This window comes from Dasypus novemcinctus, chromosome 30 (genome assembly GCF_030445035.2).
Source record: "Dasypus novemcinctus isolate mDasNov1 chromosome 30, mDasNov1.1.hap2, whole genome shotgun sequence".
Taxonomy (NCBI): domain Eukaryota; kingdom Metazoa; phylum Chordata; class Mammalia; order Cingulata; family Dasypodidae; genus Dasypus; species Dasypus novemcinctus.
Window position 1 is genome coordinate 1,655,874 of NC_080702.1, and position 27,536 is coordinate 1,683,409.

The following is a 27,536-nucleotide window of genomic DNA, read 5'->3' on the forward strand; positions in this document are numbered from 1 at the left end:
ACTACCAGGTCAGATGGCCCCTCTTTGGATCTGGTGTTTATGTGTGACGAATCTGGACTCAGATGGGATGTCTCTTCATAAGACTTTCATGCTAATATGCTGGAGGTGCAGTTAGTGTCGGGGTTTAAGATATATTTAGGGGATTTGAATCTCTGGACTGACAATGTGATAGCCAGGTCCTGAGCCTCAACAGACTCCAGCACCTACAATATGACTTATTGGGCTCACCACACTCAGCTAAGATGGAGTTGAAGAAGGACAACCACCACACCATGGAGCCTAGAGTGATTACAACTGAAAGTGGGAGGATTGCATCCAGCATCCATGTGGAATCTGAGCCTCCTCTTCACATAGAGGTGCAATAGACACAACCAATCCAATGTCCACATAGAAAAGGTGGCATTGGATTGAGAAAAGTGGACATGATGGCTGATGGGTATGGGGAAAGGCAGGAAGAGATGAGAGGTGGAGGCGCCTTTGGGACATGGAGCTGCCCTGGATGGTGCTTCAGGGGCAATCACCGGACATTGTTAATGCTCACAGGGCCCACTGGATGGAATGGGGGAGAGTGTGGGCCATGGTGTTGACCGTTGACCATGGGGTGCGGGGTTGCCCAGAGATGTACTTGCCTAATGCAATGGATGTGTCATGATGATAGGAGGGAGTATTCCTGGGGGGGGGGGAGAGTTGGGGTGGCGGTGATAGGGTTCAATGGGACCTCATATATATATATATATATAATTTAATATTATTACAAAGTCAATAAAAAAAAAGTTACCTGCTATACCCTCGTTTATACTTTCCTATATAGGAAATGCTAGTTTTAGAGATAGGAATGTTAGCACAAAAACTGAAGGAAAGGAGATAGCTGCAAAATCTCTGCACACAATGCTTAGTTCTCAGAAGGAAATCATATGTACCATGATTTTCCAAGTAGCTTTAAAGCGTTAGCGGCTATACCCCCTGTTATACTTTCCTATAGTGTAAATGATAGTTTTAGAGATAGGAATGTTAGCACAAAAACGGAAGGAAAGGAGATAGCTGCAAAATCTCTGAACACAATGCTTAGTTCTCAGAAGTAAATCATATGTGCCATTGTGTTTCATTTAGGTTTAAAGAGTTAGCTGCCATACCCTCCGTTATGTTTTCCTATATAGTAAATGCTAGTTTTAGAGATAAGAATGTTAGCACAAAAACTGAAGCAAAGGATATACCTGCAAAATCTCTGCACACAATGCTTACTTCTCAGAAGTAAAACATATGTGCCATGTTGCTTCATTTAGGTTTAAAGAGTTAGCTGCTATACCCTCGGTTATGCTTTCCTATATAGTAAATGCTAGAATAAGGAAATGAATGTTAGCACCAATACTGAAGGAAAGGAGATAGCTGCAAAACCTCTGCACACAATGTTTAGTTCTCAGAAGTAAATCATATGTGCTATGTTGATTCATTTAGGTTTAAAGAGTTAGCTGACATACCATCGGTTTTGATTTCCTATATAGAAATGCTAGTTTTTCAGATAGGAATGTTAGCACAAAAAATGAAGGAAAGTACATAGGTACAAAATCTATGCACACAATGCTTAGTTCTCAGAAATAAATCATATGTACCATGCTTTTTCAGGTACGTTTAAAGAGCTAGGTGCTCTACCCAAGGTAATGCTTTCCTACAGTGTAAGTTAAATTTTAGAGATAGGAATGTTAGCAGAAAATCTGAAGAAAAGGAGTTAGCTGCAAAATCTCTTCACACATTGCTTAGTTCTCAGAAGTAAATCATATGTACCATGCATTTTCAGGTAGGTTTAAAGAGTTAGCTGCTATACACCCGGTAATGCTTTCCTATAGTGTAAAGGCTAGTTTTAGAGAAAGAAATGTTAGCACAAAACTGAAGGAAAAGACATGACCAAAAATCTCTGCAATCAATGAGTAGTTCTCTAAAGTAAACCACATGTGACATCCTCTTTCAAGTAGGTTTATACAGATAGCTGCTCTACCACCGGTTATGCTTTCCTATACTGTATATGCTAGGTTTAGAGATAGGAATGTTAGCAAAAAAAATGAAAGAAAGGAGAGAGTTGCAAAATCTATGCACACAATGCTTAGTTCTCAGAAGTAAATCATATGTTTCATACTTTTTCAGTAGGTTTAAAGAGTGAGCTGCTATAACCCTGGTTATGCTTTCATATAGTGTAAATGCTAGATTTAGAGATAAGAACGTTAGCACAAAAACTGAAGGAAAGGAGATAGCTGCAAAATCTCTGCACACAATGCTTAGTTCTCCGAAGTAAATCATATGTGCCATGTTGTTTCATTTAGGTTTAAAGAGTTAGCTTCTATACCCTCGGGTATGCTTTCCTATATAGGAAATGTTAGTTTTTGAGATAGGTATGTTAGCCCAGAAACTGAAGGAAAGGAGATAGCTGCAAAATCTCTGCACACAACGCTCAGTTCTCAGAAGTAAATCATATGTGCCATGTTGTTTCATTTAGGTTTAAAGAGTTAAGGCCCATACACTCTGATATGCGTTCCTAGGTAGGAAATGCTAGTTTTACAGATAGGAATGTTAGCAGAAAAACTGAAGGAAAGAAGATAGCTACAAAATCTCTGCACACAATGCTCAGTTCTCAGAAGTAAATCATATGTGCCATGTTGTTTCATTTAGGTTTAAAGAGTTAAGGCCCATACCCTCGGTTATGCGTTAATAATTAGGAAATGCTAGTTTTACAGATAGGAATGTTAGAAGAAAAACTGAAGTAAAGAAGAAAGCTGCAAAATCTCTGCACACAATGTTTAGTTCTCAGAAGTAAATCATATGTACCATACTTATTAAGGTAGGTTTAAAGAGTCCGCTGGTATACCTCCGGTTATGATTTCCTAGAGTGTAAATGCTAGTTTTACAGATAGAAATGTTTGCACAAAAACTGAAGGAAAAGAGATAGCTGCAAAATCTCTGCACAGAATGTTTAGTTCTCAGAAGTAAATCATATGTGACAATTTGTTTCATTTAGTTTGAAAGAGGTAGCTGCTATACCTCCGGTTATGCTTTCCTATGTAGGAAATGCTAGTTTTAGAGGTATGAATGTTAGCACAAAAACTAAAGGAAAGGAGATAGCTGCAAAATGTCTCCCCACAAGCTTAGTTCTCAGAAGTAAATCATATGTACTATGCTTTTTGAGGTAGATATAAATAGTTATCTGCTATACCCCCGGATATGCTTTCCTTATAGGAAATGCTAGTTTTAGAGATAGGAATGTTAGCACAAAAACTGAAGGAAAGGAGAGAGCTGCAAAATCTCTGCACAGAATTCTTAGTTGTCAGAAGTAAATCATATGTGCCATGTTGTTTCATTTAGGTTTAAAGAGTTAGCTGCTATACCCTTGGTTATGGTTTCCTATAAATGAAATGCTAGTTTTAGAGATATGAATGTTAGTACAAAAACTGAAGGCAAGGAGATAGCTGCAAAATCTCTGCACACAATGTTTAGTTCTCAGGAGTAAATCATATGTGGCATGTTGTTTCATTTATGTTTAAAGTGTTAGCTCCTATACCCCCGGTTTTGGTTACCTATTTAGGAAATTTTAGTTTTAGAGATATGAATGTTAGAACAAAAACTGAAGGAAAGGAGATAGCTGCAAATTCTGTGCACTCTATGCTTAGTTCTCAGAAGTAAATCATATGTACCATGGTTTTTCAGGTATGTTTAAAGAGTTAGCTGCTATAGCCCTGGTTATGCTTTTCTATTGTGTAAATGCAAGTTTTAGAGATACGAATGTTAGCAAAAAACTGAAGGAAAAGAGATAGCTGCAAAATCTCTGCACACAATATTTAGTTTTGAGAAGTAAACCATATGTGCCCTGTTGTTTCATTAAGGTTTAAAGAGTTAGCTGCTATACACTCAGTTATGCTTTCCTACATAGGAAATGCTAGTTTTATGCTTTCCTATATAGGAAATGCTAGTTTTACAGATAGGAATGTTAGCACAAGAACTGAGGGAAAGAAAATAGCTGCAAAATCTCTGCACACAATGCTTAGTTCTCAGAAGTAAATCGTATGTACCATGCTTTTTCAGGTAGGTTTAAAGAGTTAGATCCTATACCCCAGTTTATGCTTTCCTATATAGGAAATTCTAGTTTTAGAAATATGAATGTTAGCACAAAAACTGAAGGAAAAGAGATAGCTGCAAAATCTCTGCACACAATGTTTAGTTCTCAGAAGTAAAACATATGTACCATGCTATTTCAGGTACGTTTAAAGTGTTAGCTGCTATACCCCCGGTTATGCTTTCATATAGTGTAAATGCTAGTTTTTGAGTTATGAATGTTAGTACAAAACTGAAGGAAAGGAGATAGCTGCAAAATCTCTGCACACAGTGCATACTTCTCAGAAGTAATTAATATGTACCATGATTTTTCAGGTAGGTTTAAAGAGTTAGCTGCCATACCCCCGTTATGCTTTCCTATAGGGTAAATGCTAGTTTTAGAGAAAGGAATGTTGCTCAAAAACTGAAGGAAAGGAGATAGCTGCAAAATCTCTGCACACAACGCTTAGTTCTCAGAAGTAAATCAGATGCACCAATGTTTTATCACGTAGGTTAAAAGAATTAGTTGCTATAAACCGGTTATTCTTTCCTATAGTGTAAATGCTAGTTTTACAGATAGGAATGTTAGCACAAAAACTGAAGGAAAGAGATAACTGCAAAATCACTGCAGACAATGCTTAGTTCTCAGAAGTAAATTACATGTACCATGCGTTTTCAGGTAAGTTTAAAGAGTTACCTGCTATACCCCCGGTTATGGTTTACTATAGTGTAAATGCTACATTTTGAGATAGGAATGTTAGCACAAAAACTGAAGGAAAAGAGATAGCTGCAAAATCTCTGCACACAATGTTTTCTTCTCATAAGTAAATCATATGTGCCATATTGTTTCAATTATTTTTAAAGAGTTAGCTCCTATACCCTCGGTTAGGATTTCCTAGAGTGTAAATGCTAGTTTTAGAGATAGGAAGTTAGCACAAAAACTGAAGGAAAAGAGATAGCTGCAAAATCTCTGCACACAATGCTTTGTTCTCAGAACTAATTCATATATGCCATGTTCTTTCATTTAGGTTTAAAGAGTTAGCGGCGATACCCTCAGTTATGCTTTCCCATAGTGTAAATGCAAGTTTTATAGATAGGAATGTTAGCATAAAAACTGAAGGAAAAGAGATAGCTGCAAATCACTGCACAAAATATTTAGTTCTCAGAAGTAAATCATACGTGCCATGTTGTTTCATTTAGGTTTAAATAGTTAGCTGCTATACCCTCGGTTATGCTTTCCTATATAGTAATTGCTAGTTTCAGAGATATGAATGTTAGCATAAACAATGAAGGAAAGGAGTTAGCTGCAAAATCTCTGCACACAATGCTTAGTTCTCAAAGTAAATCATATGTACCATGCTTTTTCAGGTAGGTTTATATTTTTAGCTGCTATAACCCCGGTTATGATTTCCTACAGTGTAAACGCTAGATTTAGAGATAGGAATGTTAACACAAAAACTGAAGGAAAAGAGATAGCTGCAAAATCTCTTCACAATGTTTAGTTCTCAGAAGTAAATCATATGTACCATACTTTTTCAGGTAGGTTTAAAGAGTTAGCTTCTATACATCCGGTTATGCTTTCCTATATAGGAAATGCTAGGTTTTGCGATATAAATGTTGGCACAAAAACTGAAGGAAAGGAGATAGCTGCAAAATCTCTGCACACAATGTTTAGTTCTCAGAAGTAAATCATATGTTCCCTGTTGTTTCATTTAGATTTAAAGAGTTTCCTGCTATACCCTCCGTTATGCTTTCCTATATAGGAAATGCTAGTTTTAGAGATATGAATGTTAGCACAAAACCTGAAGGAAAGGAGATAGCTGTAAAATCTCTGCACACAATGCTTAGTTCTCAGAAGTAAATCATACGTGCCATGTTGTTTCATTTAGGTTTAAAGAGTTATCGGCTATACCCTCGGTTATGCTTTCCTATATTTGAAAATCTAATTTTACAGATAGGAATGTTAGCACAAAAACTGAAGGAAACATGATAGCTGCAAAATCTCTGCACACAATGCTTAGTTCTCAGAAGTAAATCACACGTGCCATGTTGTTTCATTTAGGTATATAGAGTTAGCGGCTATACCCTCTTTTATGCTTTCCTAGATCGTAAATGCTTGTTTTACATATAGGAATGTTAGCACAAAGAGTGAAGGAAATGAGATACCTGCAAAATCTTCACACAGTGCTTAGTTGTCAGAAGTAAATCATATGAACCATGCTTTTTTAGGTAGGTTTAAAGAGTTAGCTGCTATACCTCCAGTTATGCTTTCCTAAGGTGTAAATGCTAGTTTTAGAGATATGAATGTTAGTACAAAACCTGAAGGAAAGGAGATAGTTGCAAAATATCTGCACACAATGCTCATTTCTCAGAAGTAAATCATATATGCCATGTTGTTTCTTGTAGATTTAAAGACTTAGCGGATATACCCTCCATTATGCTTTCCTATATAGGAAATTCTAGTTTTACAAATTGGAATATTAGCACAAAAACTGAAGGAAAGAAGATAGCTGCTAAATGTCTGACACAGTGCTTATTTCTCAGAATCAAATGATATGTACCATGCTTTTTCATGTAGGTTTTCAGAGTTAGCTGCTATACCTCCGGTTATGCTTCCCTAGAGTGTAAATGCTAGTTTTACAGATAGGAATGTTAGCACAAAAACTGAAGGAAAAGAGATAGCTGCAAAATCTCTGCATACAATGTGTAGTTCACAGAAGTAAATCATATGTGCCAATTTGTTTTATTTAGTTTTACAGAGTTAGCTGATATACCTCTGGTTATGCTTTCCTATGTAGGAAATGCTAGCTTTAGAGATATGAATGTTAGCACAAAAACTGAAGGAAAGGAGATAGCTGCAAATTCTGCCCACAATGCTTAGTTCTCAGAAATAAATCACATGTACCATGATTTTTCAGGTAGGTATAAAGAGTTAGCTGCTATACCCCTGGGTATGCTTTCCTATATTGTAAAATCTACTTTTGGAGATATGAATGTTAGCACAAAATCTCAAGGAAAGGAGATAGCTGCAAAGTCTCTGCACACAATGATTAGTTCTCAGAAGTAAATCATATGTGCCATGTTGTTTCATTTAGGTTTAAAGAGTTAGCTACTATAACCTTGGTTATGCTTTCTTATATAGGAAATGCTAGTTTTAGAGATATGAATGTCAGTACAAAAACTGAAGGAAAGGAGAAACCTGCAAAATCTCTGCACACAATGCTTAGTTCTCAGAAGAAAATCATATGTGCCATGTTGTTTCATTTAGGTTTAAAGAGTTAACAGCTATACCCTCGTTTATGCTTTCCTATATAGGAAATGCTTATTTTACAAATAGGAATGTTAGCAGAAATACTGAAGGAAAGAAGAAAGCTGCAAAATCTCTGCACAAAATGCTTAGTTATCAGAAGTAAATCATATGTACCATGCTTTTTCAAGAAGGTTTAAAGAGTTAGCTACTATACCCCAGGCTATGCTTTCCTGTAGTTTAAATGCTAGTTTGGAGATAGGAATTTTAGCACAAAAACTGAAGGAAAGGCGATACCTGCAAAATCTCTCCACAGAATGTTTAGTTTTCAGAAGTAAATCATATGGTCCATGTTGTTTCATTTAGGTTTAATGCGTTTGCTGCTTTACACTCAGTTATGCTGTCCTATATAGGAAAAGCTAGTTTTAGAGATATGAATGTTAGCAGAAAAACTGAAGTAAAGGAGATAGCTGCAAAATCTCGGCACACAATGCTTAGTTCTCAGAAGTAAATCACATGTGCCATGTTGTTTCATTTTGGTTTAAATAGTTAGCAGCGATACCCACGGTTATGCTTTCCTATATAGGAAATGCTAGTTTTAGAGATAGGAATATTAGCACAAAAACTGATGTAAAGGAGATAGGTGCAAAACCTCTGCCCACAATGCTTAGTTTTCAGAAGTAAATCATATGTACCATGCTTTTGAGGTAGGTTTAAAGAGTTAGCTGCTATACCCCCGGTTATGTTTCCTATATAGGAAATGCTAGCTTTAGAGATATGAATGTTAGCACAAAAACTGAAGGAAAGGAGATAGCTGCAAAATCTCTGTACAAAACGCTTAGTTGTCAGAAGTAAATCATATGTGCCATGTTGTTTCCTTTAGCTTTAAAGAGTTAGCTGCTTAACACTTGGTTATGCTCTCCTATATAGGAAATGATAGTTTTAGATTTATGAATGTTAGTACAAACACTGAAGGAAAGGAGATAGCTGTAAAATCTCTACACGCAATGCTTAGTTCTCAGAAGTAAATCATATGTGCCATGTTTTACCTTTAGGTTTAAAGAGTTAGCGGCTAAACCCTCCGTTATGCTTTCCTACATCGGAAATTCTTGTCTTAGAAATAGGAATGTTAGCACAAAAACTGAAGGAAAGAAGATAGCTGCAAAATCTCTGCACACAATGCTTAGTTCTCAGGATTAAATCATATGTACCATGCCTTTTCAGGTAGGTTTAAAGAGTTAGCTGCTATACCCCCGGTTAAGCTTTCCTGTAGTGTAAATTCAAGTTTTAGAGGTAGGAATCTTAGCACAAAACCTAAAGGAAAGAACATAGCGGCAAAATCTCTCCACACAATGCTTAGTTGTCAGAAGTAAATCATATGTACGATACTTTTTCAGGTTGGTTTATAGAGTTAACTGCTATACCCCCGGTTATGCTTTCCCAAATAGGAAATGTTAGTTTTACAGATAGGAATGTTAGCAGAAAAACTGAAGGAAAGGAGATAACTGCAAAATCTCTGCACACAATGTTTAGTTCTCAGAAGTAAATCATATGGGCCTTGTTGTTTCATTTAGGTTTAAACAGTTAGCAGCTATACCCACGGTTATGCCTTCCTATATAGGAAATGCTTTTTTTACAAATAGGAATGTTAGCACAAATACTGAAGGAAAGAAGATAGCTGCAAAATCTCTGCACACAATGCTTAGTTCTCAGGATTAAATCATATGTACCATGCTTTTTCAGGTAGGTTTTAAGAGATAGCTGCTATACACCTGGTTATGTTTTCTTATAGAATAAATGCCAGTTTTAGAGATAGGGATGTTAGCACAAAAATGAAAGAAAAGAGATAGCTGCCAAATCTCTGGACACAATGTTTAGTTCTCAGAAGTAAATCATATGTGCCATGTTGTTTCATTTAGGTTTAAAGAGTTACCTGCTATACCCTCGGTTATGCTTTCCCATAAAGGAAATGCTAGTTTTATAGATATTAATGTTAGCACAAAAACTGAAGGAAAGGAGATAGCTGCAAAATCTCTGCCCACAATAATTAGTTCTCAGAAGTAAATCATAAGTACCATGCTTTTTGAGGTAGGTTGAAAGAGTTAGCTGGTAAACCTCCGGTTATGCTTTCCTATATAAGAAATGCTAGTTTTAGAGATATGAATGTTAGCAGAAACACTGAAGGAAAGGAGATAGCTGCAAAATCTCTATACACAATGCTTAGTTCTAAGAAGTAAATCATATGTGCCATGTTCTTTCATTTAGGTTTAAAGAATTAGCTGCTATACCCTTGGTTATGCTTTCCTATATAGGAAATGCTAGTTTTAGAGATGTGAATGTTAGTACAAATACTGAAGGAAAGGAGATAGTTGCAAATTCTCTGCATGCAATGCTTAGTTCTCAAAAGTAAATCATATGTACAATGCTTTTTCAGGTAGGTTTAAAGAGTTAGCTGCTATACCCCCGCTTATGCTTTCCATTAGTGTAAAAGCTAGTTTTATAGATAGGAATGTTTGCACAAAAACTGAAGGAAAGAAGATAGCTGCAACATCTCTGCACACATTGCTTAGTTCTCAGAAGTAAATCATATGTACCATATTTTTTCAGGTAGGTTTAAAGTGTTAGTTCCTATACCCCCGGTTATGCTTTCCTATATAGGAAATGCTAGGTTTACAGATAGGATTGTTAGCACAAAAAATGAATGAAAAGAGATAGCTGCAAAATCTCTGCACAAAATGTTTAGTTCTCAGAAGTAAATCATATGTGCAATGTTGTTTCATATAGGCTTAAAGAGTTAGCTGGTATACCCTCGGTTATGCTTTCCTATATAGGAAATGCTTGTTTTAAAGATATGAATGTTACCATAAAAACTGAAGTAAAGGAGATAGCTGAAAAGTCTCTGTACACAATGCTTTGTTCTCAGAGGTAAATCATATGTACCATGCTTTTTCACGTAGGTTTAACGAGTTAGCTGCTATACCCCCGGTTAGGCTTTCCTATAGTATAAATGCTAGCTTTAGAGATAGGAATGTTAGCACAAAAACTGAAGCAAAGAAGATAGCTGCAAAATCTCTGCACACAATGCTTAGTTCTCAGAGGTAAATCATATCTACCATACTTTTTCAGGTAGGTTTAACGAGTTAGCTGCTCTACCCCCGGTTATGCTTTCCGGTAGTGTAAATGCTAGTTTTAGAGATAAGAACGTTAGCACAAAAACTGAAGGAAAGGTGATAGCTGCAAAATCTATGCACACAATGCTTAGTTCTCAGAAGTAAATCATATGTGCCATACTTTTTCAGGTAGGTTTAAAATGTTAGCTGCTATACCCCCGGTTATGCTTTCCTATATAGGAAATGCTAGTGTTACAGATAGGAATGTTAGCACAAAAACTGAAGGAAAGGAGATAGCTGCAAAATCTCTGGAAACAATGCCTAGTTCTCAGAAGTAAATCATATGTACCATGCTTTTTCAGGTAGGATTAAAGAGTTAGCTGCTATACCCCCGGTTATGCTTTCTTGTAGGGTAAATGCGAGTTTTAGTGATAGGAATGTTAGCACAAAAACTGAAGGAAAGAAGATAGCATCAAAATCTCTGCATGCAATGCTTATTTCTCAGAAGTAAATCATATGTACCATGCTTTTTCAGGTAGGTTTAAAGAGTTAGCTGCTATACCACCGGTTATGCTTCCCTATAGTGTAAATGATAGTTTTAGAGCTAGGAATGTTAGCACAAAAACTGAAGAAAAGGAGATAGCTGCAAAATTTCTGCACCCGATGTTTATATCTCAGAAGTAAATCATATGTGCCATGTTGTTTCATTTCGCTTTAAAGAGTTAGGTGCTATATCCCCGGTTATGCTTTCCTATAGAGGAAATGCTGGTTTTAGAGATATGAATGTTAGCACAAAAACTGAAGGAAAGGAGATAGCTTCAAAATCTCTGCAAGCAATGCTTAGTTCTCAGAAGTAAATCATATGTACCATGCTTTTTCAGGTACGATTAAAGAGTTAGCTTCTATATCCCCGTTTATGCTTCCCTATAGTGTAAATGCTAATTTTAGAGATAGGAATGTTTGCACAAAAACTGATGGAAAACAGATAGCTGCAAAATCTCTGTACAAAATGTTTAGTTCGCAGAAGTAAATCATATGTGCCATGTTGTTTCATTTAGGTTTAAAGAGTTAGCTGCTATACCCTCGGTTATGCTTTCCCATGTAGGAAATGCTAGTTTTAGAGATGTGAATGTTAGCATAAAAACTGAAGTAAATAAGCTGCAAAATCGCTGCACACAATGCTTAGTTCTCAGAAGTAAATCACATGTGCCATGTTTTTTCATTTTGGTTTAAATAGTTAGCGGCGATATCCTCGGTTATGCTTTCCTTTATAGGAAATGCTAGTTTTATAGATTGTAATGTTAGCACAAAAAGTGAAGGAAAGAAGATAGCTGCATTTTCTGTGCACACAATGCTTAGTTCTCAGAAGTAAATCACATGTACTATACTTTTTCAGGTAGGTTTAAAGAATTAGCTGCTCTACCCCCGGTCATGCTTTCTTATATAGGAAATGCTAGTTTTAGAGATATGAATGTTAGCGGAAAAACTGAAGGAAAGGAGATAATTGCCAAATCTCTTGTACACAATGATTAGTTTTCAGAAGTAAATCATATGTGCCATGCTGTTTCATTTAGGTTTAAAGAGTTAGCTGCTATACCATTGGTTATGCCTTCCTATAAAGGAAAGGCTAGTTTTAGAGATATTAATGTTAGTAAAAAACTGAAGGAAAGGAGATAGCTGCGAAATCTCTGCACACAATGATTAATTCTCAGAAGTAAATAATATGTGTCATGTTGTTTCATTTAGATTTAAAATGTTAGCTGCTATGCCCTCGGGTATGCTTTCCCAGATAGGAAATGCTTATTTTACACATAGGAATGTTAGCACAAAAACTGAAGAAATGAAGATAGCTGCAAAATCTCTGCACACAATGCTTAGTTTTCAGAAGTAAATCATATGTACCATGCTTTATCAGGTAGGTTTAAAGAGTTAGCTCCTATGCCCCCGGTTATGGTTTCCTGTAGTGTAAATGCTAGTTTTAGAGAAAGGAATGTTAGCACAAAAACTAAAGGAAAGAAGATAGCTACAAATTCTCTTCAGACAATGCTTAGTTCTCAGAAGTAATACATATGTACCATACTTTTTCACTTAGGTTTAAAGAGCTAGCTGCTATACCCCCGGTTATGCTTTCCTATAAAGGAATTGCTAGTATTACAGATAGTAATGATAGCACAAAAACTGGAGGAAAGGAGAGGGTGGCAAAATCGCTGTACACAATGATTATTTCTCAGAAATAAATCATATGTACCATGCTTTTTCAGGTAGGTTTAAAGAGTTAGCTGATATACCCCGGTTATGCTTTCCTATTTAGGAAAAGCTAGTTTAGGAGATAGGAATGTTAGCACAAAAACTGAAGGAAGGAAGATATCTGCAAAATCTCTGCACACAATGCTTAGTTCTCAGAAGTAAATCATATGAACCAGGCTTTTTCAGGTAGGTTTAAAGAGTTAGCTGCTATACACCCAGTTATGCTTGCCTATATAGGAAATGCGAGTTTTAGAGATGTGAATGTTACCACAAAAACTGAAGGAAAGGAGATAGCTGCAAAATCTCTTACAAAATGTTTAGTTCTCAGAAGTAAATCATATGTGCCATGTTGTTTCATTTAGATTTAAAGAGTTAGCTGCTATACCCTTGGTTATGCTAACCTATATAGTAAATGCTAGTTTTATAGATCTGAATGTTAGTACAAAAATTGAAGGAAAGGTGATAGCAGCAAAATCTCTGCACACAATGCTTAGTTCTCAGAAATAAATCATATGTACCATACTTTTTCAGGTAGGATTAAAGAGTTAGCTGCTATACCCCCGGTCATGCTTTCCTATATAGGAAAGGCTAGTATTACAGATAGGAATGTAAGCACAAAAACTGAAGTAAAGGAGATAGCTTCAAAATCTCTGCAAGCAATACTTAGTTCTCAGAAGTAAATGATATGTACAATGCTTTTTCAGGTAGGTTTAAAGAGTTAGCTGCTATACCCCCGGATATGCTTTCCTATTTAGGAAATGCTAGTTTTAGGGATAGGAATGTTCGCACAAAAACTGAAGGAAAGAAGATAGCTGCAAAATCTCTGCACAAAATGCTTAGTTCTCAGAAGTAAATCATATTTATCATGCCTTTTCAGGTAGGTTTAAAGAGTTAGCTGCTATACACCCGGTTATGCTTTCCTATATAGGAAATGCTAGTTTTAGAGCTATGAGTGTTAGCACAAAAACTGAAGGAAAGGAGATAGCTGAAAATCTCTACACAAAATTTTTAGTTCTCAGAAACAAATCAGAAGTGCCATGTTGTTTCATTTAGGTTTAAAGAATTAGCGGCTATACCCTCGGTTATGTTTTCCTATAAAGGAAATGCAGGTATTACAGAATGGAATGTTAGCACAAAAACTGAAGGAAAGGAGATAGATGCAAAATCTCTTTACACAATGTTTAGTTCTCAGAAGTAAACAATATGTGCCATATTGTTTTATTTAGGTTTAAAGAGTTAGCTGCTATAAACTCGGTTATGATTTCCTATATAGGAAATGCTAGTTTTAGAGATATGAATGTTAGCACAAAAACTGAAGGTAAGGAGATGTTTGCAAAATCTCTGCACGCAATGCTTAGTTCTCTGCAGTAAATCATAAGTGCCATGTTGTTTCATTTAGGTTTAAAGAGTTAGTGGCTATACCCTCTGTTATGCTCTCCTATGTAGAACATGCAAGGTTTAGAGATATGCATGTTAGCACAAAAACTGAAGGAAAGGAGATAGCTGCAAAATCTCTGCACACAGTGCTCAGTTCTAAGAAGTAAAGCTTATGTATCATGCTTTTTCAGGTAGGTTTAAAGAGTTAGCTGTTATACCCTGGGTTATGCTTTCCTATATTGGAAATGCTAGTTTTATAAATATGAATGTCAGCACAAAAACAGAAGGAAAGGAGACAGCTACAAAATTTCTGAACACAATTCTTAGTTCTCAGAAGGAAATCATATGTGCCATATTGTTTCATTTAGGTTTAAAGAGTTAGTGGCTATCCCCTCGGTTATGCTTTCCTATATAGGAAATGCTAGTTTTTCATACAGGAATGTTAGCACAAAAACTGAAGTAAAGGAGATAGCTGCAAAATCTCTGCACACAATGCTTAGTTCTCAGAACTAATTCATATATACCAAGCTTTTTCAGGTAGGTTTAAAGAGTTAGCTCCTATACCCCCGGTTATGCCTTCCTATATAGGAAATTCTAGTTTTAGAAATATGCATGTTAGCACAAAAACGGAAAGAAAGGAGATAGCTGCAAAATCTCTGCACACAATGCTTAGTTCTCAGACATAAATCTTATGTATCATGCTTTTTCAGGTAGGTTTAAAGAGTTAGCTGCTAAACGACCAGTTATGATTTCCTATATAGGAAATGCTAGTTTTAGAGATATGAATGTTAGCACAAAAAATGTGAAAGGAGAGAGGTGCAAAATCTCTGCACACAATGCTTAGTTCTCAGAAGTAAATCATATTTTCCTTGTTGTTTCATTTAGGTTTAAAGAGTTAGCGGCTATACCCTCGGTTATATTTTCCTATATAGGAAATGCAAGTTTTACATGTAGGAATGTTAGCACAAAAACTGAAGGAAAGGAGATAGCTGCAAAATCTCTGCACACAATGCTTAGTTCTCAGAACTAAATCATATATACCATGCTTTTTCAGATAGGATTAAACAGTTAGCTGCTATACACCTGGTTATGTTTTCCGATATAGGAAATGCTAGTTTTAGAGATATGAATGTTAGCCCAAAAACTGAAGGAAAGGACATAGCTGCAAAATATCTGCACACATTGCTTAGTTCTCAAAACTAAATCATATATACCGTGGTTTTCAAGTAGGTTTAAAGAGTTAGCTGCTATACCATGGTTATGCTTTCTTATAGTGTAAATGCTAGTTTTAGAGATATGAATGCTAGAAAAAAAACTGAATGAAAGGAGATTCCTGCAAAATTTGTGCACACAATGCTTAGTTCAGAAGTAAATCATATGTGCCATGTTGTTGCATTTTGGTTTAAAGAGTTAGCGGCCATACCCTCGGTTATGCTTTCCTATAAAGGAAATGATAGTTTTACAGATAGGAATGTTAGCACAAAAACTGAAGGAAAGAACATAGCTCCAAAATCTCTGCACACAATGCTTAGTTCTCAGAAGTAAATTATATATGCCATGTTGTTTCATTTAGGTTTAAAGAGTTAGCGGCTATACCCTCGGTTAAGTTTTCCTATAGAGGAAATGCCAGTTTTACATATAGGAATGTTAGCACAAAAATTGAAGGAAAGGAGATAGCTGCAAAATCTCAGCACACAATGCTTAGTTCTCAGAACTCAATAATATATACCATGCTTTTTCAAGTAGGTTTAAAGAGTTAGCTTCTATACCCTGGTTATGCTTTCGTATAATGTAAATGCTAGTTTTTGAGATAGAAATGTTAGCACAAAAATTGAAGGAAAGGAGATAGCCGCAAAATCTCTGCACACAATGCTTAATTCACAGAAGTAAATCATATGTACCATGGTTTTTCAGGTAGGTTTAAAGAGTTAGCTGCTATATCCCTGGATATGATTTCCTATAGTGTAAAAGCTAGTTTTAGAGATAGGAATGTTAGCTCAAAAACTGAAGGAAAAGAGATAGCTGCAAAATCTCTGCACACCATGTTTAGTTCTCAGAAGTCAATAATATGTGCCATGTTGTTTCATTTAGGTTTAAAGAGTTAGCTGCTATAAACTCGGTTATGTTTCCTATATAGGAAATGTTAGTTTTAGAGATAAGAATGTTAGCACAAAAACTGAAGGTAAGGATATAGCTGCAATATCTCTGCACGCAATGCTTAGTTCTCAGAAGTAAATCATAAGCACCATGTTGTTTCATTTAGGTTTAAGGAGGTAGCGGCTATAACCTCGGTATGCTCTCCTATATAGGAAGTGCTAGTTTGACATATAGGAATGTTAGCACAAAAACTGAAGGAAAGGAGATAGCTGCAAAATCTCTGCACACAATGCTTAGTTCTCAGAACTAAATCATATATATCATGTTTTTCAGGTAGGTTTAAAGACTTAGCTGCTATACCCTGGTTTTCCTTTCCAATAGTGTAAATGCTAGTTTTAGAGTTAGGAATGTTAGCACAGAAACTGAAGGAAAGGAGATAGTTGCAAAATCTCTGCACACAATGCTTAGTTCTTAGAAGTAAATCATATGTACCATGCTTTTTCAGGTAGGTTTATAGAGTTAGCTGCTATACCGACGGTTATAATTTCCTATAGCGTAAATGCTCATTTTAGAGATAGGAATGTTAGCACAAAAACTGAAGGAAAGGACATAGCTGAAAAATCTCTGCACACAATGCTTAGTTCTGAGAAGTAAATCAAATGTACACTGGTGTTCGGGTAGGTATAAAAAGTTAGGTGCTATACCCCCGGTTATGCTTTCCTATAATGTAAATGCTAGTTTTAGAGGTCGGAATGTTAACACAAAAACTGAAGGAATAGAGATAGCTGCAAAATCTCAGCACACAATGTTTTCATCTCAAAAGTAAATCATATGTGCCATGTTGTTTCAATTAGGTTTTAAGAGTTAGCCGCTATACCCTCGGTTATGCTTTCCTATAGTGTAAGTGCAAATTTAAGGGATAGGAATGTTAGCACAAAAACTGAAGGAAAAGAGATAGCTGCAAAATCTCTGCTCATAATGTTTAGTTCTCAGAAGTAAATCATATATACCATACTTTTTCAAGTAGGTTTAAAGAGTTAGCTGCTATACCCCCGTTTATGCTTTCCTATATATGAAATGTTAGTTTTAGAGATATGAATGTTGGCACAAAAACTGAAGGAAAGGTGATAGCTGCAAAATCTCTGCTCACAATGTTTAGTTCTCAGAAGTAAATCATGTGTGCCATGTTGTTTCATTTAGGTTTAAAGAGTTACCTGTCATACCCTCCGTTATGTTTTCCTATATAGGAAATGCTGGTTTTAGAGATATGAATGTTAGCTCAAAAACTGAATGAAAGGAAATAGCTTCAAAATATCTGCACACAATGCTTATTTCTCAGAAGTAAATCACATGTACCATGCTTTTTCAGGTAGGTTTAAAGAGTGAGCTGCCATACCCCCGGTTATGACTTCCTATAGTGTAAATGCAAGTTTTTGAGATAGGAATGTTAACACAAAAACTGAGGGAAAAGAGATAGCTTGATTTTCTCTGCACACAATGTTTAGTTCTCAGAAGTAAATCATATGTACCATGTTGTTTCATTTACGTTTAAAGTATTAGCTGATATACCCTCGGTTATGCTTTCCTATATAGGAAATACTAGTTTTAGAGTTATGAATGTTAGCACAAAAACTGAAGGAAAGGAGATAGCTCCAAAATCTCTGCACACAATGCATAGTTCTCAAAGTAAATCATATGTGCCATGTTGTTTCATTTAGGTTTAAAGAGTTAGCAGCGACACCCTCGATTATGCTTTCCTATAGTGTAAATGCAAGTTTTACATATAGGAATGTTAGCATAAAAAGTGAAGGAAAAGAGATAGCTGAAAATCTCTGCAGAAAATGTTTAGTTCTCAGAAGTAAATCATATGTGCCATGTTGTTTCATTTAGGTTTAAAGAGTTAGCTGCTATTCCCTCGGTTATGCTTTCCTATATAGGAAATGCTAGTTTTAGAGATATGAATTTAGCACAAAAACTGAAGGAAAGGAGATAGCTGCAAAATCTCTGCACACAATGCTTAGATCTCAGAAGTAAATCATATGTGCCATGTTATTTCATTTAGGTTTAAAGAGTTAGCGGCTACGCCCTCAGTTATTCTTTCCTATATAGGAAATGCTTGTTTTACAAATAGGAATGTTACCACAAAAACTGAAGGAAAAAAGATAGTTGCAAAATCTCTGCACACAATGCTTAGTTCCCAGAGGTGAATCATATGTACCATGCTTTCTCAGGTAGGTTTCAAGAGTTGGCTTCAATACCCTCTGTTATGCTTCCCTATAGTGTAAAGGGTAGTTTTAGAGATAGGAAGGTTAGCACAAAAACTGAAGGAAAAGAGATAGCTGCAAAACCTCTGCACACAATGTTTAATTCTCAGAAGTAAATCATATGTGCGATGTTGTTTCATTCACATTTAAAGAGTTAGCTGCTATACCCCCGGTTATGCATACTATATAGGAAATAGTAGTTTTAGAGATATGAATGTTAGTACAAAAACTGAAGGAAAGGAGATAGCTGCAAAATCTCGGCACGCAATGCTTAGTTCTCAGAAGTAAATCATATGTGCCATGTTGTATCATTTAGGTTTAAAGAGTTAGCGGCTATACCCTCAGTTATGGTTTCCTATATAGGAAATTCTTGTTTTACAAATAGGAATGGTAGCACAAAACTGAAGGAAAGAAGATACCTGCAAAACCTCTGCACACAATGCTTAGTTCTCAGAAGTAAATCATATGTACCATGCTTTTTCAGGTAGTTTTAAAGAGTTAGCTGCTATACCCCCTGTTATGCTTTACTCTAGTGTAAATGCTTGTTTTACAGAACGGAATATTAGCACAAAAACTGAAGGAAAGAAGATAGCTGCGAAATCTCTGCACACTATGCTTAGTTCTGTGAAGTAAATCATATGTACCATACTTTTTCAGGTAGGTTTAAAGAGTTAGCTGCTATACCCTCGGTGATGCCTTCCTATATAGTAAATGCTAGTTTTGGAGATATGAATGTTAGCATAAAAACTGCAGGAAAGGAGATAGCTGCAAAATCTCTGCACACAATGCTTAGTTCTCAGGAGTAAATTATATGTACCATGCTTTTTCAGGTAGGTTTAAAGAGTTAGCTGCTATACCACCGGTTATGCTTTCCTGTAGTGTAAATGCTAGTTTTAGAGATAGGAATGTTAGTATAAAAATTGAAGGAAAGGAGATAGCTGCAAAATCTCTGCACACAATGCTTAGTTCCCAGAAGTAAATCATATGTGCCGTGTTGTTTCATTTTGGTTTAAACAGTTAGCGGCTATACCCTCGGTTATGCTCTCCTGTATAGGAAATGATAGTTATACAGATAGGAATGTTAGCACAAAAATGAAGGAAAGAAGATAGCTGCAAAATCTCTCCTCGCAATGCTTAGTTCTCAGAAGTAAATCATATGTACCATGGATTTTCAGGTAGGTTTAAAGTGTTAGCTGCTATACCTCCGTTATGCTTTTCTATATAGGAAATGCTAGTTTTAGAGATATGAATGTTAGCCGAAAAACTGAAGTAAAGGACATAGCTGCAAAATCTCTGCACACAATGCTTAGTTGTCATAAGAAAATCACATGTGCTATGTTGGTTCATTTTGGTTTAAATAGTTAGTGGTGATACCCTCGGTTATGCTTTCCTATATAGGAAATGCTAGTTTTACAGATAGGAATGTTAGCACAAAAACTGAGGGAAAGAAGATACCTGCAGATTCTCTGCACACAATGCTTAGTTCTCAGATGTAAAGCATATGTACCATACTTTTATAGGGAGGTTTAAAGATTTAGATGCTATACCCCCGGTTATGCTTTCGTATATAGGGATTGCTAGTTTTAGAGATATGAATGTTAGCACAAAAACTGAAGTAAAGGACATAGTTGCAAAATCTCTGTACGCAATGTTTACTTCTCAGAAATAAATCATATGTGCCATGTTGTTTCATTTAGGTTTAAAGAGTTAGCAGATATACCCTTGGGTATGCTTTCCTATATAGGAAATGCTTGTTTTAGAGATAAGAATGTTAGCACAAAAACTGAAGGAAAGAATATATAGCTGCAAAATCTCTGCACACAAATCTTAGTTCTTAGAAGTAAATCATATGTACCATGCTTTTTAAGGTAGGTTTAACAGGTTAGCTGCTATACCGCCGTTTATGATTTCCTGTTGTGTAAATTCTAGTTGTAGAGATAGGAATGTTAGCACAAAAACTGAAGGAAAGGAGATAGCTGCAAAATCTCTGGCCACAATGCTTAGTTTTCAGAAGTAAATTATGTGTACCATGCTTTTTGAAGTAGGTTGAAAGAGTTAGCTGCTAATCCTCCGGTTATGCTTTCCTATATAGGGAATGCTAGTTTTAGAGATATGAACGTTAGAACAAAAACTGAAGGAAAGGAGATAGCTGCAAAATCTCTGCACGCAATGCTTATTTCTCAGAAGTAAATCATATGTACCATGTTGTTTCATTTATTTTAAAGAGTTAGCGGATATACCCTCGGTTATGCTTTCCTATATAGGAAATTCTTGTTTTACAAATAGGAATGTTAGCACAAAAACTGAAGGAAAGAAGATAGCTGCAAAATCTCTGCTCACAATGCTTAGTTCTCAGAAGTAAATCGTATGTACCATGCTTTTTCAGGTAAGTTTAAAGAGTTAGCTGTTATACCCCTGGTTATGCTTTCCTGTAGTGTAAATGCTAGTTTTAGAGATAGGAAAGTTAGCCCAAATACTGAAGGAAAAGACATAGCTGCAAAATCTCTGCACACAATGCTTAGTTCTTAGAAGTAAATCATATGTACCATGACTTTTCAGGTAGGTTTAAAGAGTTAGCTGCTATACTCCCGGTTAAGCTTCCCTATAGTGTAAATGCTAGTTTTAGAGATATGAATGTTAGCACAAAAACGGAATGAAAGGAGATAGCTTCAAAATCTCTGCACACAATGCATAGTTCTCAAAAGTAAATCATATGTACCATGCTTTTTCAGGTAGATTTCAAGAGTTAACTGCTATACCCCCGGTTATGCTTCCCTATAATGTAAATGCTAGTTTTAGAGAGAGGAACGTTAGCAGAAAAACTGAAGGAAAAGAGATAGCTGCAAAGTCTCTGCACGCAATGTTTAGTTCTCAGAAGTAAATCATATGTGCCATGTTGTTTCATTTAGGTTTAAAGAGTTAGCTCCAATACGCCCGGATTTGGTTTCCTATTTAGGAAATTCTAGTTTTAGAGATATGAATGTTAGAACAAAAACTGTAGGAAAGGAGATAGCTGCAAATTCTCTGCACTCAATGTTTAGTTGTCAGAAGTAAATCATATATACCATGGTTTTTCAGGTATGTTTAAAGAGTTAGCTGCTATAGACCTGGTTATGCTTTACTATTGTATAAATGCAAGTTTTAGAGTTAGAAATGTTAGCAAAAAAACTGAAGTAAAAGAGATAGCTGCAAAATCACTGCACACAATGTTTAGTTCTGACAAGTAAACCATATGTGCCCTGTTGTTTCATTAAGGTTTAAAGAGTTAGCTGCTATACCCTCTGTTATGCTTTCCTATAGCGTAAATGCTAGTTTTTGAGTGACGAATGTTAGTACAAAAACTGAAGGAAAGGAGATAGCTGCAAAATCTCTGCACACAATGCATACTTCTCAGAAGAAAATCGGATGTACCATGCTTTTTCAGGTAGGTTTAAAGAGTTAGCTCCTATACCCCCAGTTATGCTTTCCTATATAGGAAATTCTATTTGTGAAATATGAATGTTAGCAAAAAAACTGAAGGAAAGGAGATAGCTGCAAAAATCTCCACTCAATGCTTAGGTCTCAGAAGTAAATAATATGTACCATGATTTTTCAGGTAGGTTTAAGGAGATAGCTGCTATACCCCCGTTATGCTTTCCTATAGGGTAAATGCTAGTTTTAGAGAAAGGAATGTTAGCTCAAAAACTGAAGGAAAAGCGATAGTTGCAAAATATCTGCACACAAAGTTTAGTTCTCAGAAGTAAATCATATGTGCCATGTTGTTTTATTTAGGTTTATAGAGTTAGCTGCTATACCCTTGGTTATGCTTTCCTATATAAGAAAAGCTAGTTTTAGATAAATGAATTTTAGCACAAAAATTGAAGGATAGGAGATAGCTTCTCAATCTTTGCAAACAATGCTTAGTTCTCAGAAGTAAATCCTATGTACCATGCTTTGTCAGGTAGGTTTAATGTGTTAGCTGCTATACCGCCGGTTATGCTTTCCTATAGTGTAAATGCTAGTTTTAAATTAGGAATGTCACCACAAAAACTGAATGAAAGGAGATATCTGCAAAATGTCGGCAAAGAATGCTTAGTTCTCAGAAGTAAATCATATGTACCATGGTTTTTCAGGTAGGTTTGAAGAGTTAGCTGATATACCCGCATTTATGCTTTCCTATAGTATAAATGCTCGTTTTAGAGATGGGAATGTTAGCACAAAACCGAAGAAAATAGATAGCTGCAAAATCTCTGCAAACAGTGTTTAGTTCTCAGAAGAAAATCATATGTGCAATATTGTTTCATTTAGGTTTAAAGAGTTAGCTGCTATACCCTCGGTTATGCTTTCCTATATAGGAAATGCAAGTTTTAGATATATGAATGTTAGCACAAAACCTGAAGGAAAGGAGATAGCCGCAAAATCTCTGCACACAATGTTTAGTTCTCAGTAGTAAATCATATGTGCCATGTTGTTTCATTTAGGTTTATAGAGGTAGCGGCTATATCCTCGGTTATGCTTTCCAACATAGGAAATGCTAGTTTTACAGGTAGGAATGTTAGCACAAACACTGAAGGAAAGGAGATATATGCAAAATCTCTGCACACAATGCTTAGTTCTCAGAAGTAAATCATGTGTACCATGCTTTTTCAGGTAGATTTAAAGAGTTAGCTGCTATCCCGCCCGGTAATGCTTTCCTATAGTGTAAATGCCTGTTTTAGAGATAGGAATGTTACCACAAAAACTGAAGGAAAGGAAATAGCTGCAAAATCTCAGCAAACAATGCTTACTTCTCAGAAGGAAATCATATGTACCATGCTTTTTCAGGTAAGTTTGAAATGTAAACTGGTATACCACTGGTTATGCTTTCCTATAGTGTAAATGCTAGTTTTAGCGATAGGAATGTTTGCACAAAAACTGAAATAAAACAGAGAGCTGTGAAATCCCTACACAAAATGTTTAGATGTCAGAAGTATATCATATGTGCCATGTTGTTTCATTTAGGTTTAAAGAGTTAGCTGCTATACCCTCGGTTATGCTTTCCTATATAGGAAATGCAGGTTTTACAGATAGTAATGTTAGCACAAAAATTAAAGGAAAGATGGCTGCAAAATCTCTGCACACAATGCTTTGTTCTCAGAAGGAAATCATATGTACCATGCTTTTTCAGGTAGATTTAAAGAGTTAGGTGCTATACCCCCAGTTATGCTTTACTCTATAGGAAATGCTAGTTTTACAAATATGAATGTTAGCACAAAAACTGAAGGAAAGGAGATAGCTGCAAAATCTCTGCCCACAATGTTTAGATCTCACAAGTAAATCATATGTGCCATGTTGTTTCATTTAGGTTTTAAGAGTTAGCTGCTATACCCTCGGTTATGCTTTCCTGTATAAGAAATGCTAGTTTTAGTGGTATGAATGTTAGCACAAAAAGTGAAGGAAAGAAGATAGATGTAAAATCTCTAAACACACTGCATAGTTCTCAGAAGTATTTGGCATGTACCATGCTTTTTCAGGTATGTTTAAAGAGTTAGCTCCTATACCCCCGGTTATGCTTTCCTATATAGGAAATTCTAGTTTTATAAATATGAATGTTAGCTCAAAAACTGAAGGAAAGGAGGTAGCTGCAAAATCTCTGCACACAACGCTTAGTTCTCAGACGTAAATCATATGTGCCATGTTGTTTCATTTAGGTTCAAAGAGTTAACGGCTATACCCTCGGTTATGCTTTCATATATAGGAAATGCTAGTTTTACAGATAGGCATGTTAGCGCAAAAATTGAAAGGAAGAAGATAGCTGCAAAATTTCAGCACACAATGCTTACTTCTCACAAGTAAATGATATGTTCCATGATTTTTCAGGTAGGTTTAAAGAGTTAGCTGCTATAACCACGGTTATGATTTCCTATAGTGTAAATGCTAGTATTAGAGATAGGAATGTTAACAAAAAAACTGAAGGAAAAGAGATAGCGGCAAAAACTCGGCACACAATGATTAGTTCTCAGAAGTAAATCATATGTGCAATGTTGTTTCATTTAGGTTTAAATAGTTAGCTGCTATACCCTCTGTTATGCTTTCCTATATAGGAAATGCAAGTTTTAGAGATATGAATGTTAGCATAAAAACTGAAGGAAAGGAGATAGCTGCAAAATCTCTGCACATAATGCTTAGTTCTCAGAAGTAAATCATATGTGCATTGTTGTTTCATTTAGGTTTAAAGAGTTAGCGGCTATACCCTCGGTTATGATTTCCTAAATAGGAAATGCTAATTTTACAGATAGATATGTTAGAACAAAAACTGAAGGAAAGAGATAGCTGAAAATCTCTGCACACAGTGTTTAGTTCTCAGAAGTAAATCATATGTCCCATAGTGTTTCATTTAGGTTTAAAGAGTTAGCTGCTATACCCACAGTTATGCTTTCCTATATAGGTAATGCTCGTTTTAGATATATGAATGTTAGCACAAAACCTGAGGGAAAGTAGATAGCTGCAATATCTCTGCACACAATGCTTTGTTCTCAGTAGTAAATCATATGTGCCATGTTGTTTCATTTAGGTTTAAAGAGGTAGCGGCTATATTCTCGGTTATGCTTTCCAAAATAGGAAATGCTAGTTTTGCAGGTAGGAATGTTAGCACAAAAACTGAAGGAAAGGAGATATCTGCAAAATCTATGCACACAGTGCTTAGTTCTCAGAAGTCAATCATATGTACAATGGTTTTTCAGGTAGGTTTAAAGAGTTAGCTGCTATACCTCGATTATGCTTTCCTATAGTGTAAAAGCTAGTTTTAGAGAAAGGAATGTTAGCACAAAAACTGAAGGAAAAGAGATAGCTGCAAAATCCCTGCACACAATGTTTAGTTCTCAGAACTAAATCATATGTGCCATGTTCTTTCATTTAGATTTAAAGAGTTAGCTGCTATACCCTCGGTTATGGTTTCCTATATAGGAAATGCTACTTTTAGAGATATGAATAATAGCACAAAAACTGAAGGAAAGAAGATAGCTGCAAAATCTCTGCACACAATGCTTAGTTCTCAGAAATAAATCATAGGTATAATGGTTTTTCAGGTAGGTTTAACGAGTTAGCAGCTTTACCCTCGCTTATGCTTTCCTATAAAGAAATGGTAGTTTTACAGATAGGGATGATAGCAGAAAAACTGAAGGAAAGAAGATACCTGCAAAATCTCTGCAGATAATGCTTAGTTCTCAGAGCTAAATCATATGTACCATGCTTTTTCAGGTAGGTTTAAAGAGTTAACTGCTATATCCCCGGTTATGCATTCCTTTTAGGAAATGCTAGTTTTAGAGATAGGAATGTTAGGACAAAAACTGAAGGAAAAGAGAAAGCTGCAAAATCTCTGCACACAATGCATAGTTCTCAGAAGTAAATCGTATGTACCATGTTTTTTCAGGTAGGTTTAATGAGTTAGCTGCTATACCCCCGGTTATGCTTTCCTATAGTATAAATGCTAGTTTTCGAGATAGGAATGTTAGCACAAAAACTGAAGGAAAAGAAATAGCTGCAAAATCTCTGCACACAATGTTTAGTTCCCAGAATTAAATCTTATGTGCCAATTTGTTTCATTTAGGTTGAAAGAGTTAGCTTCTATACCTCCGGTTATGCTTTCCTTTCAGGAAATGATAGTTTTAGAGATATGAATGTTAGCACAAAAACTGAAGGAAAGGAGATAGGTGCAAAACCTCTGCCCACAATGCTTAGTTCTCAGAAGTAAATCATATGTACCATGATTTTTGAGGGAGGTGTAAAGAGTTAGCTGCTAAACCTCCGGTTATGCTTTCCTATATAGGAAATGCTAGTTTTAGAGATATGAACTTTAGCACAAAAACTGAAGTAAAGGAGATAGCTGCAAAATCTCTGTACACAACGCTTAGTTGTCAGAAGTAAATCATATATGCCATGTTGTTTCCTTTAGGTTTAAAGAGTTAGCTGCTTAACCTTTGGTTATGCTCTCCTGTATAGGAAATGATAGTTTTAGTGTTATGAATGTTAGTACAAACACTGAAGGAAAGGAGATAGCTGCAAAATATCTGCACACAATGCTTAGTTCTCAGAAGTAAATCATTTCTGCCATTGTTTCATTTAGGTTTAAAGAGTTAGGTGCTATACCCTTGGTTATGCTTACCTATATAGGAAATGCTAGTTTTAGAGATATGAATGTTATTACAAAAACTGAAGGAAAGAGATAGATGCAAAATCTATGCACACAATGTTTAGTTCTCAGAAGTACATCATATGTGACATGTTGTTTCATTTAGTTTTAACGAGTTGGCGGCTATAGCCTCGGATATGCTTTCCTATATAGGAAATGCTTCTTTTAAAGATAAAAATGATAGCACAAAAACTGAAGGAAAGAAGATAGCTGCAAAATCTCTGCACACAATGCTTAGTTCTCAGAAGTAAATCATATGTACCATGCTTTTTCATGTGGGCTTAAAGTGTTAGCTGCTATAACCCTGGTTATGCTTCCCTATAGTTTATGTGCTAGTTTTAGATATAGTAATGTTAGTACAAAATCTGGAGGAAAGGAGATAGCTGTAAAATCTCTGTACACAATGTTTAGTTCTCAGAATTAAACCATATGTGCCATGTTGTTTCATTTAGCTTGAAAGAGTTAGCTGCTATACCCTCGGTTATGCTTTCCTATATAAGAAATGCTAGTTTAGGGATAGGTATGTTAGCACAAACTGAAGGAAAGGAGATAGTTGCAAATTCTCTGCACACAATGCTTAGTTCTCAGAAGTAAATCATATGTGCCATGCTTTTCCAGGTAGGTTTAAAGAGTTAGCTGCTATACCCCTGGTTATGCTTTCCTATAGCGTAAAGGATAGCCTTAGAGATAGGAATGTTAGCACAAAAAATGAAAAAAGGAGATGACCACAAAATCTCTGCACTAAATGCTTAGTTCCATAAAGTAAAGGACATGTGACATCCTCTTTCAAATAGGTCTAAAGAGTTAGCTACAATACCCTCGGTTATGCTTTCCTATATAGGAAATGCTTGTTTTAGAGATAGGAATGTTAGCACAAAAACTGAAGGAAAGGAGATAGCTGCAAAATCTTTGCACACAATTTTATTTCTCAGAAGTAAATCATATGTGCTATGTTGGTTCATTTCGGA